General features: G+C 37.1%; 1 long non-coding RNA gene across 1 annotated transcript; it reads left to right on the top strand.

Annotated features, from left to right (window-relative positions):
* The first annotated feature begins 5,714 nt into the window (after nucleotides 1–5,714).
* On the top strand, nucleotides 5,715–12,414 carry LOC135414849 (uncharacterized). Its single transcript, XR_010430863.1, has 4 exons — nucleotides 5,715–6,038; nucleotides 8,193–8,272; nucleotides 9,349–9,405; nucleotides 12,298–12,414. It is a non-coding gene; the product is annotated as an uncharacterized LOC135414849 (long non-coding RNA).
* Nucleotides 12,415–12,615: the final 201 nt, after the last annotated feature.

The raw sequence follows: 12,615 nt of genomic DNA, 5'->3' as shown, positions 1-12,615 counted from the left end.
AAACTAACTGTCTTTCAACCCACGAGTTTTCTTGTTTTTCCTCTTCCTATTCTCCTCCTTGTCCTCTGGGGCAGGGCAGGGTAATGAAGTGGCTGTGTGGGGCCTTAAACTACTAGCTCAGGTCAACCCACCCCGCCAAATCAATAACATATGTTTCTGCAGCTTCCCACTTACGTATCTGCAAGTCCATGTGTGTGCACACAATCTTATCTTAGTAGCAGAACTCCATCCTTGAGCAGGAAATCTGTACCAGAGTGAATGGACCTGACTTACCTTTTCAGGAAAAAATGGGACTTTACATATCAGCCGAGTCTAAATCTAAAGGCTTATTAAAAATATATATCTATGAGAAGCAGAAAGAGAAAAAATACGTGATTTGCATAATTCCAATGTCTCTTCTTATAGTCCAATAGTGTATTAAGAATTCTTTAATAAGGAAAATTAATTAATGCTATAAATAAATCCTTCTTTTTTCTATAAATTTAGCAACAGAAGTGCTGCAGGTCAGTGTTAGCTCTCAGGCCAGTATGTTCGATTTGATACTATGGAGCAACAGATATCTAAATCCCTCTATATACCTGTCAGAATAGAAAATAAAAGAAAGAGAAATTTTAAAACCTGAAATAATTTGTGTTAGTAAAGGAAAAAAAAGTTTGCTGCTTTTTCCTGCCTGCATGTTTCTGTTCAGCTTTGTGCCGTTACCTTTTCTTTACCTTATAAGCATCAAAGTCGAGGTCAGGCTTCATCTAGTTATTAGAAAGACTGAATTGCAGTAGATGATATTGCCCTTCTTTTCCCCCTAAATAGTCTGGGGTTCCAGGACTGAAGCCTAACAAAATGCAGCAAAGTAAATAGCTTATAAGTTCATTACTGGATTTAGATTGCTATGAAGCACTGTGTTTAGATGCCCCTGAGGAGGCCAGTTGCTCAGTATCAGTCATTCACTCTCTAGCAGTGCTGCTTCAGAAAGTTGTTTTGTCTTGGTCTCATTCTGCAACTAATACAATTTTTAGGGACAAAAAGCTGTTTTTTAATCTTATTTCTTCTTTGAAATTAGATTGTCGTTGGGAGACGATATAAGCTAACTACATTATCAATGCCATTTTCCTCCCTTTTACCTATTTCATCCATGCAACTCCTTCATGGTGTTTTCCATATACACTGTTTCTCAATCATCTAGGCATGTAATTGCTTGGTAGCACTTGTCAATGGGAAACAAACATAATTTTTTCTCAGTTTACACGAATTAGAAGCAGGAGTCCTAGTAAGTCCCTTATAGATGTGCAGGTGGGGCAGGAACCTAGAAAATGGGAAAACCTGCTTTAAAAAAGCAATGAGTTCTGTTTCTGCGAGGGCAACAGACACTGAGAAATAGGCTCCTTGAACTCTATGGATACTGTCTCAGGTACTGGTGAACATGTGAAATGAAGCTCAGTCCCTAACAGAAGTCAGAAAATTGGATTTTGCTGTCTAATTTTACAGAATGTCAGTAAGTCATTACTTTTCACAGATGAATTACAGTTTTCTATACTGTAACTGTCTTCTGCTTATTAAGTAGATGGTGGAAACTAGGAATTAGCGAAGTAGTGCAGATAAGAAAGGACAGGATGTCTATGTTCTTACTAACACACATAATCCTAAAGGTACTGTAACTCTGTCTGTTGTAAAAGGCAATTTGACTGCCTTCCTTTGTCAAAGGTTGGCCAATATGTTGCTCAGGCAAAGGTCATCTGACCTTTCAACAAAATATAAGCAGGCAGATCACTTCACCGCTTGTCTTCTGTGCCCATAGCATAAGATGTAAGAGACTCCCCAGATGAATGCAATCTGGAAAAAAACACCATTTAGATTCCCTCAAAATCAGATTTTGTTTAAAAAACTTACTTTTCTGAAAGATTACCATTTTTCCACATAAAAATGCTAGCTTTTCAAAGAACAAATTAATACAGTTCATTTCTTCATATATGCATTTTATCAGTTTATGTGGACACTTGCACAAATGTGTCTTCTGTTTGGTTTGCTGAATCACATCCTAAATGACATGGAGTAAGCCAGCTGGGACATGGAGTAAAGAAGCTGAGAAGGACATGAAAATGAGAATGAAGAACATAATAAAAATTAGAGGGAACTGAAGACTTTTGTCAGACTTGAGTAATTTAATTATTAGCACAGCAATTTATATCCTTATATTGTAGGAAATAAGCCAATCTCTTGATAAGCAGATTTAGAAAGAAAGAACATGCTGTCCTACACTGATTTTTCAAACATTTTTCATTGTAGAAGGGTTTTTTGCTTCTTCTCAGGCATCTGGTACTGGCCACGATTAGATAGGTTGGCTGGAAAGGACAAATTAACTAAATTCAGCTGGCAGTTCTTACATTTCTATGACATCTGGTGTTTCTGCCATGTTACTGATTTGTCATTTTGACAAATTGTGTTACATCATGTGATAATAACTAGCAGCATCATAAAATGTAAGTGATGTAATCTGAAGTGACTCCAACAATTTAAAACAATCTGTTATTTTGTTTCATCTGCCTGTTACCAATTTAGAAAGCAGGGAGGAATAAAAAAAGAGGTTAAGTCCAAATCTAACCTCCAAAATATATTATTGTTTCTACTCTGACAGATTTACTTCTATAAATACAAATGTGAGCTACAAGCCATGAATGGTGATTTAAGGATATCTATACAGCATGTAAAATCCTTTATGGAGCAAAGAACTGGAAGAAATTCATTTCTTGGCAGCATAAAATTATCGTGACTATATTCACTAATTTCATTTTGGTTCATGATCTGATTCAAAGCAGAGAATGAGATTAGATGTTTCTCTGAACACCAAACACATGATTTAAACTGATTCAAAACTGATTATATTGAGGGATTTTGAAGTCCAGTAGCTAGTGTCCTGGGATGAAAATGTATTAAGAATGAAGACATTAAGCCAAAGAACTTGTATTTTAATTATGAACATGTAATATGATAGTTAAAGAAAAGCTAATTAACCTTTATTTACCAAAGTGCTCTTTTTTTGCTATGACCTATTTGGAATACATTTGAAGATTCATATTCCCTTATTTGCCCTGTTGTGGATTTTTAAGTAGCCGATTGATTTAGAACTGGTTTTAGTGGTAAAATACATTCAGAAATATCAAGGTACGTTATGCATGAAAATGACTGTAGACATGTCATCATTCAGATTATTCTGCCTTTCTGTAGCAGACTTAGGGGTGGTTTTCTTGGAAGGATGTAGTTGAAATGGAAAGGAGTGACTTTGGCTTCTGTAGTGAGTGGTCAACAGCTGAGCTGTAAAACAAACCTACTTTCATCGCAGTTGTATCTATCGCATTTATGAGAATATGTAGACTCACTGATCATGTTTTGTATCAAACCACTTTCTAAGTAGGAAGCATGGGAAAATCCACCCCTATTATTATAAGTCAGTGATATGATCTAATATTTGAAACAGTCTGACTGGAGAAGAAAAATTCAACTTTCTGAGAAATATGGAAGTTCTCACAATTGCACATTTGTTTATTGATCGGAACAAAATCTAGACAATTTGCACATTAATGAAATTATACATGTTCCTGATAATTTGGCAGTCTTACAGAATTAGAAACTCTGACATTTCTAGGCAAAAAATGTATTTGTTAAAGCACTGTTTTTGTAGTAGTTTTGCACATCCTGAGTGAATATTGTAACCAGTGAGAATGTAAAAGAATACTTCTATAAATATTTTGAATTTTGTTCTCCATTTTCTCTTCTTCTACAAAAAATCATTACATATATTAAAAAAATATTAATTTATTAAATACTTTGTTTTTTGTTTGTGCAAGGTTAGGGTGAGTATGATTGTGTAAAAACATTCCAAGAAAAAAAAAGGTAAAAAATTACTGAGGTCTATCCAAAGGGCAAAAATTCCAATGAGATAAAAAAGTTATTTTAAAGGTATTTGCATGTGTTTGGGATGTGGACGTGACAGGGAAACAGCAGAAGAAGAGATCAGTGTTCTCTCCCAGTCCTTTCCTGGAATTTTAGGAACATTTAAGTGTTGTTCATTTCATGTTACGTAAAGATGTATGGATATTTCTGTATTTACTTTACAAAAAACTACTGTGAGTCTAAACAAGTATTGTGGAAAGATGGCTGGGAACCCCATGGAAAGATAGCCAGAGACAAAGTTAGAGGAAACTGACAAGTTATATTCACATCCTCACAGAAGTTATAACGGTACGGAAATTATGGGGTAAAATGCAGCTGCTACTCCCTCGATGGAATGCAGTTGGCATGTTCCATGATGATTCCCCACACAATAGTAACCACTTGCTGAAAGGAATGGAATGGAGTGTGGAGTGGAGTGGAGACAGCATGGCCAGGCTCTGTGGAAATCCCTGCAGGGAAGGAAACTCAGTGGCACTTTGCAGCTGATAACCCACATAGCACCCGTCAGCCAAGGTAGATAGATGTCCTGCTGCTGAGCCAACAACTGTGGTAAAATCTCTCTCCTCAAATGAACTTGGTTCATTAAAGCCTAATTATAACATTAACACACACCTCCATCCCAAAGTTATCCACCTCCAAGGTATGACCACTCCCCCCTGGGCACATGCTCTATATTTTTTTGACTGTATCTTTAAAAGCAAAGTGAAAGAATTTTACACCAATCAGTAACAAAGATATTTAGGACTAAAGTCACTCAAGCTCCACCTAAACATAAAGCAATAGTATAAAAGTAAGTTGAGAATGGAGGAAAAGTTGGGGAAGACCACCGTAACTGCTGGGATCTGGCTGTAGGGAGCCTGTTGAGTAAGAACTGCACTCTACACGCACTGAATACTTTTATTGGGGTTGCAGCTTGTCTGTGTATTGCTTTAAATATATCTCTGCAGTTAGATACTATCACCAGCAATCTTTGAACCTTAACCTATCACAATTTTGTATTAATAAAGAGTGTTGTTCTGCAAACTGTTCGAGTGAGTCCTTTGCAGACACTGGCAGTTGCCAGCAGCGCGTAACACACTCAGATGAAGTGGGAAGACCCACTGAGGGGTCTCCCTTACGCTGTTGGCTGAGCCCCCTGAAATGGGCAGTCAAATCGCCCTCCAATCCAGCAGGACTGTTTGGTGATGGGTCTCCATAACAGGACAAGGTTGGGCACAAGGGTCTCATCTTTCCTGGGGCACTGACTGACAAACAAATCACTGAGGGTCGAGGAAATTTCCCCTTTTCACGTGATAAGTGTTTCACTAAAAGTAATATTCTGGAACACGTTTTAGGGACATATATTTCCCTACAGAATTTGGAAAGTTAAATTCTTTGCTTCTAGAATCTTTCAAACAAATTTGAATTAGACATTTAAGTCTAATTTGTCTTAAAATTGTCATTTAAATAATATTTCTATTGGCTGTAAAGTGAATTTTACTAAAGTCACAACTCATCTGGGACCATAAGATTTAGAAGTAAATTATAATAAAATTATAAAATTATATGCATATATTTTCAAAAAGAAATACAATGGATTCTGTTCCTTCCCTATGTTTCTCTGAAGAACATATGGGTCAAATAATTCAAGTAAAAACTCTAGAAAAGTATTTCAAATGTCAACCATGTTAATTTTCATTTAATGAGATTGCTCTGCATTGTGCAAATAATTTCCAGGAAGACGGAAGCAAGTGCAATCTGTTTGGGTTATGGTTTTGGTTTTTTTTGATTGAGAAATTCTGCAGATATGCTAAGTAAGGGAAATTTGAGACATTATAGTGAAATGATATTTAAAGATATGTTGCATGAATTTCTTCTTGAACACAGAAGCAAAATTCTTGCTTTATAGAAATAATAAATCCAAGATTTCATCTGAAATTTTTCAGATTATGCCATCTGTATTGGGTTTGAGTGACTAGGATGTGATAGCAGGAGAGGGACTACAGGAGTGGCTTCTGTGAGAAGCTACCAGAAGCTTTCCCTATGCCCAACAGAGCCAACGCCAGCCAGCTCCAGGATGAACCAGGCCAAGGCTGAGCCAATCAGAGATGGTGGTAAGGCCTCTGTGATAACACGTTGTGGTAGTTTGGCCTAGGCCTTCCTTGGTGACCAGTTTGTAACCAAGGAAGGGTCCAGATTTACCAAGTATTCCCTATGATTTTTACGTAAGCTGGACTATAAGAAGAAAGGAGGAGAGGTCTTTGCTCTCTTTCCTTTCGGTGGCTTGGAGGTGCAGGTTCCCTGCTGTTGAGTCTGCCGTGTTGGGGAGCGAGGCCTGGTTAGGCCTTGCCGACCTTGGGAGGCAGGGGTTGCCGGCGATCGTTCCAGAGCAACTCTCGGTTGTCCCAAGGAGAGTAGTGAGATATTTCTTTGCTAACTCTTTTAGTTGTTAGATATTGGGCTACTAATCAGGATATATATATATTTTATTTTGGTTTTGTTCCTTTTCCCTTCCCCCTTGTGAAATTTTATATATATTTCAATTGTATATACCTGTAACATAAGTGTAAATATATATATATATATATTGCTTTAGCTGTCTCTCTCGTTTTGGTTTTTCTTGGTTGTTTTTCTCCCTCTTCTCCCTGAGGTTTGGGGTTGGGGGGGACTTCTTGTGGTAAGGTTTGGAGACTTGGCAGAGAGCCAGCTTCAAACTATATCACGCGTTTAAGAAGGAAAAAAAAAGCAAAATAGAAAAAGAAAAAAAAGCTTAGAGAAGAGTGAGAATATGTGAGATGAACAACTTTGCAGCCACCAAGGTCAGTGGAGAAGGACAGGGAGGAGGTGCTTCAGGCACCAGAGCAGAGATTCCTTGCAGCCCGTGGTGCAGACTGTGGTGGAGCAGCTGTGCCACTGCAGCCCATGTAGGACCACAGGAGTGGTCCTACATGATCCTACTGTGTAGGATCCACCTGCAGCCCATGGAGGAGACCCACACTGAAACAGGTGGATGCCTAAAAAAAAGCTGTGACCCTGTGGGAAGCCTTAGCTGGAGCAGGGTCCTGACAGGGACCTGATGACCTGTGGAGAGAGGAGTCCACACTAGAACAGCTTTCCTGGTAGGACGTGTGGCCCTGTGGAGGACCCACATTGGAACTGCCTGTGCCTGAAGGACTGCACTCTGTGGAAAGGGACCTGCATTGGAGCAGTTAATGAAGAACTGTAATCTAGGGGAAGGACTCACACTGGAGAAGTTTGTGGAGGATTGTCTCCTGTGGGAGGGACCCCATGCTGGAGCAGGGGAAGGACTCCTCTCCCTGACAGTGGCAGAAAAGACCAGTGATGAACTGTCTGTAACCTCCACTTCCCATCTCCCTGAGCCGCTGGGGGGTGGAGGTAGAGCCTGGGAAGAAGGCGAAGATGGGGGGTTGAATGTGTTTTTAAGATTTATTTTATTTTTCATTTCAATTGGTAATAAATTTAGTTAATTTTCCTAAGTGGAGTCTATTTTGCCTGTGATTGGAATCAATGTGTGATCTCTCCTGGTCCTTACCTCAACGTTTGAACCTTTTGTTATGTTTTCTCTCCCCTGTCCAGTTGCAGAGGGGAGTGATAGAGCAAGTTTGGAGGGTACCTGGTATCCAGTCAAGGTCAAACACCACACCATCCAAAACGGGTGTAAAGGAGGGAAATAGTACTGAAAGCAAAAAAAAAGTAGTTAGGAAAGAATTGGTAAAAAACCTCTAACAAATACAAATGGGTTTTTTGAAGAATATGATTCTCACACTTTCTGCATAGTGCCCAGTCTTCTGTCACAACAGTAAGAACAAAAGCTGAAAAAGCTGTCTGAGAACTTTCAGAAGAGCTCTAGGACTCTTTAAGATTCAATTTTTATGATTTAAAAGCTCAGATATAAATAGTTGCTTGGCTGTTTGGATTCACAAGACTGGGTGTTATTACAAAGGTGTGGAAAAGGAAGTTTGGTGATTTTATCCTGCAGTTGATTCATAGTGGAGCAGAGTATTTCCACTAAATTATTTTTTGCTTCATTATTTCTGAAACTATATCTGAACAGTTATAAACAGTGTATTACAGTTTTTGTAATAGTGTATAAACTAATGATAAAATAATTGATATTTTTATGAGGTAATTTTTCCACATAACTAATTCTACAAGAAAATAATTCTTTTTAGTTTCTTCTAATTAATAACTTTTATTCACAAAATTATTATAGACATGAAAACAATATTTTTTCATTTGTTTCTCAGTTTCTCATACCATTTGGAACCCTGTGTAGAACTGCAGTACTTTCACAGTCACAGAATCACAGAATGAGTAAGGTTGGAAGGTAATTCTGATTTCCATTCATTTAATAAGTTTCTATAAGCAATGCAATAATGATCTTCAATTCTTCATTACATCCTTGATATGGATTAAATACTTTGCCTCCATCTTCGCCAAAAATTTTGTTTGTTTCTGAAAGTTAGGAGATACAGAAGTGTTATGAGATTTATTGAATATTAAATATTATATTCCTTAAGCATCTTAAGACAGTCTGTATTTTAAAGCTGTCTAGAAATGTACAGGCATAGCTAAAATACAGAAAAGTTCTTCAAATATCTACAAAGGTTAAAGTTTCATTATCTATTTACATGATTGACACTGAGAAGATTTATACTGGGCTTCTCAGACTTGCAATTTACTAAAATGCAGAAATACCTACAACACAAAAGCACAAAATGTAAGCATTAGTTTATTCCATCATTTATATTTAATGATATGTGGGAATGACTCGTTCATTACTCAGCACAAAATTATGTGCAGGCATGAAACTAAATTGCCTACTAAACCCACTAAGGACTATGTCTACAAATCTGTAGCAGAATTTGAGCCAATATTAATTCAATATATAAAATTATTATGTAATAATGGAAAGTAACAATTATACTGGCCTCTCACCTTTGTGTAAGTAGATGAGTTAAATTGAGAGGGAAAAATCTAACTATTTCACCATATTAATCTCCTATTAACAATTCATTTGCTGAGAGGCCTTACAGTCATCAAAACATTTAATCTAAGGAAGTATGCAGAGTAGAAGAGGGCTTTCAGTCTAACTGAATAAAGGAAAAGAAAGGATGAAGCAAAAAAGTCAAATTCCAGGTTTGAATCCAAGTTGCATGGGGGGGGGGGGTTCATGTCTTCTCTGCCCCTGAACAGAAACTCTCATTATCTGTTGCTGCCAGTAGAAACAGTAATTTATTCCAGCCCTTGCTAGGGACTGACTAGCTGACACATCTGGAAAAGGCAGCCTGTTCATACTCCCTTCTCTTATAACTCCAGGCTTAATCTCAACACTTCAGTAAGAGTTCCAGGATTATCAAATAAAAACCCTTCACTTACCATTCAAATTCCACCTACATACAGGGAGGCCTATCTGCACTGAGTATGGAAGTCAGCAGAGGATTAGCTTGGGTCATTAAAGTAAGTGCTTGTTACTACAAATTATCTACTTATAGCACTGTGCTATAGGTCCCCCTGGAACACTCATGCATATGGAGTGCACTTACCAACCTTGTCCAAGAGTTACCCTGCTTACACACGTGACTTAGGTCTGAGTTTCACTTGTCTGTATGATGCCTGATCACAAGGAGCTTTATAGATCAGGCGTCCATATTTTGCAAGATTCGTCAAAGACTGAAATGCTATAAATGCTTATCATCCTAGGGAATCAGCATAGCGTCTGCAGAAATAAATCAGTAATAATGACAAATGCAAAGTTTCCAGCGTGCTGTGCAGCCATCTTGAGTGAACATTTTTCAGGGACAGCAGTCTGAGAAAAAATCATGACAGTATTGATGAGCACAGGCAAACCTACCTTGGTCTCAGAAATTTTGGGCTATTGGAGGTTAGTAAATGTGCCTACATGCAGTGTCAGATATTTAAAATAAATTATTCATGACTTAACAGCAGCCTAAGCAGAGTTTAGTTATCATGTTCACTTTGTAATTTCAAATAATGAAATAAAATTGAGGAAAAAGTGAAATCTTCAAGAACCATGCCCAATGAGAATAAAAGGTGAAATCCATCAAATTGTTATTCTAAAGTGTCAAATTATTATGATCATTTTTCAACTGTATATGTCTTTAGGTTTTCATATTTCTTTTAACACAAGGCTCTCTACAAGCATGTTTCTTTTTTCTTTAAAAATAAATCCAGAAACTAAAATGAGTGGGCTGAGAAAGATGCTGAGTATAAGCACAGTGAATCAGGTAGAAGGTGAAAATATCTTTCAGTCGCTCCTGCTTTACTTGTTCAGTGCTGCAAGTATGGAACTTAAGTGCTTTTTTCTGTTCGCTATCACTGAGCACTTTAATTATTTATACTGTTCTCTGGACCCTAGGAATGCAAGAAATCTATGTCTTCCAAGAGCCAAATTTCTCTGTAAAATCACAAACTTTAAAAGAATTGCTGGAGGGCTTGTGCCTCTCAGTGCAATGCCTACAGAAGTGTGAAGGAAGTTTGCTAAACTAACTCAAAGCAACTCAGACAGGATTTTGTCTGGGACATTGCACATAATGTAATGGCATTACAGGAGATGTATTCTATCATTCTCAATTGTGTGGGAAAATGACATTAAATGTTGTTTGAATTGTCATAGTGGATGTATTGTTCATTTAGCAAAATGTCTACATGGTTCAATTTATTTTGAGGACGGTTCTGAGATGTTAAAAATAAAAATATTGGAATATGTGAGAAATAATAACATAAACCCCATAGTATCACATCGTTTTAAACATTTGAAACATATGGTGTCCCTAATGTAGCTCCAGTTGCAATAGATCATGCAGTGTAATTAAATAGACAAGGTAATAGATAAAGAAGACAAGGACAGAAATAGGCTTCTAGGATTTATAATTTTGAAATCAGTTCCTCTATTTAAAATTACTGAAGAAATGGAATTATACAAGCATTAGGAGAGTAGATGAAGGAGAAAATATTGAATCTCATTGAAGAAATACAGTACTATGCTGAGCTTTTAAAAAACAGTTATTTCATGTCATACCAAGAGATTATCACCTCCAGTATGCCACTCCAAAGGCAGGTAGTAGGAGACACCTGTGGAAGAAGGATGGGTCAGAGTCCGCAGGACTTCCTGGTCTTTTACAGATTCCTCTCCCAGATCCCTAACATTGCTACGTCAATAACTTTCTGCTTTGGAGCTTGAATTTATTAGTCTCAGTGATCTTCACCTTCCCCATTTGTCAGGTTGGTTTTTTGCATCCGTGTAAATTATCTGGTCCCTATATCAGGGAGTCCTAAAATATAAAAAAGATGAGTGAAGAAGCATATTCTTTCACTTGTTTTAAATGTCAACTGCCATTTAATGTGATCACATTTAGACATTTTGTTAGGTGGAGAGCAAACACAATAGTTTTCTCTCCACATTCTTTCTGTCATTTTTGCTTTTTATCATACCATTGCTCAGTTGTCGTTTTCTCAGCCTGGAGGGTCCTGATTCGCTTGGTCATTCCTCACAAGGAATGTGGGAGAAATTACCAATCTCAGATTTTGTGAATATATTTAATAATGATAAGGCAGCTTCATCTCCCTCCTGACTATTAGATTTTTTCCTTCATTAGTTGTGAGCCTTGCATACTGGTGAAATATGTCACACCTGTTGCTCATTCATCAATGGCAAATGACATGTAGCAGAGTCAAAATAGGCATTCAAAAGCTGGCATTTCCTTCTACTAGGCTATTTAATCAAGGCTACCAACACTCTGGGTCTGAGGAATTTGTCTTAACTTTGTGAAGTATGGCAAATGAGAAAGAACAGAAATATTTTTTCTGTAGTTATTCATGCATACTAATTTATTGAGTTCTTGGCAAACATCTAGCAAGCCCAGGCAAACATTTCATAGAACCATAGAATCATAGAATGATTTGGGTTGGAAGGGACCTGATCTTAAAAGTCATCTAGTTCTTCCTGTTGAATGCCTTAATGATCCATATCCTTGTATATATTGGCAGATTTCCCTACATACCTTGAAGAAAAACAGGTTCTACAATTTCAATGTCAAAAGGACTATTGTAATTTCCCTTTCTTCTGTTGTTTTGGATTTTTTTGTGTGTGTGAATATAGTAGATATCTGTATTAGTCTATGCATTGTATAAAAGTCATATCTATATTGTATGCAAATTGTGTATAATTGCAGATATATTATACACAAATATTATTTATAAGGTTACCTACTGCAGTAACACAACAGTATTTTGTAGCTACATAATATGAAAATAAAATAAAACTTTTATAAATTTAATTACCTTCTCAATGGCTATGGACCTTTCTTATGGAACTCCCATTTCTTTCAGGGTTTCTCAAATCTTCCTGGCTTTTTGTACCAACATTATTACCAGGAAATGGCTACTTAATTCACTGAAAATGGAACTTCACATCCTGTTTCACTTTTTCACAATAACATCCCAAATAAACACCCTCCTTTCCAAGACTGCCTATCATTTGTGCTGTCTGTGCTTACAGTTATCTTTGACCAAAAAAGTCACCTTGAAACTCATTCAGCTCACTCTTAAAAGAGCATGGCATGCTTAATTCCATAATTCATTCTTAACATGAATTGTGCTTTATATCCAATATGACTCATGCACAGATCAGCTGTCACCAGCTGCTAG

This window comes from Pseudopipra pipra, chromosome 5 (genome assembly GCF_036250125.1).
Source record: "Pseudopipra pipra isolate bDixPip1 chromosome 5, bDixPip1.hap1, whole genome shotgun sequence".
Taxonomy (NCBI): domain Eukaryota; kingdom Metazoa; phylum Chordata; class Aves; order Passeriformes; family Pipridae; genus Pseudopipra; species Pseudopipra pipra.
This window is presented reverse-complemented; position numbering and strand designations above follow the sequence as displayed.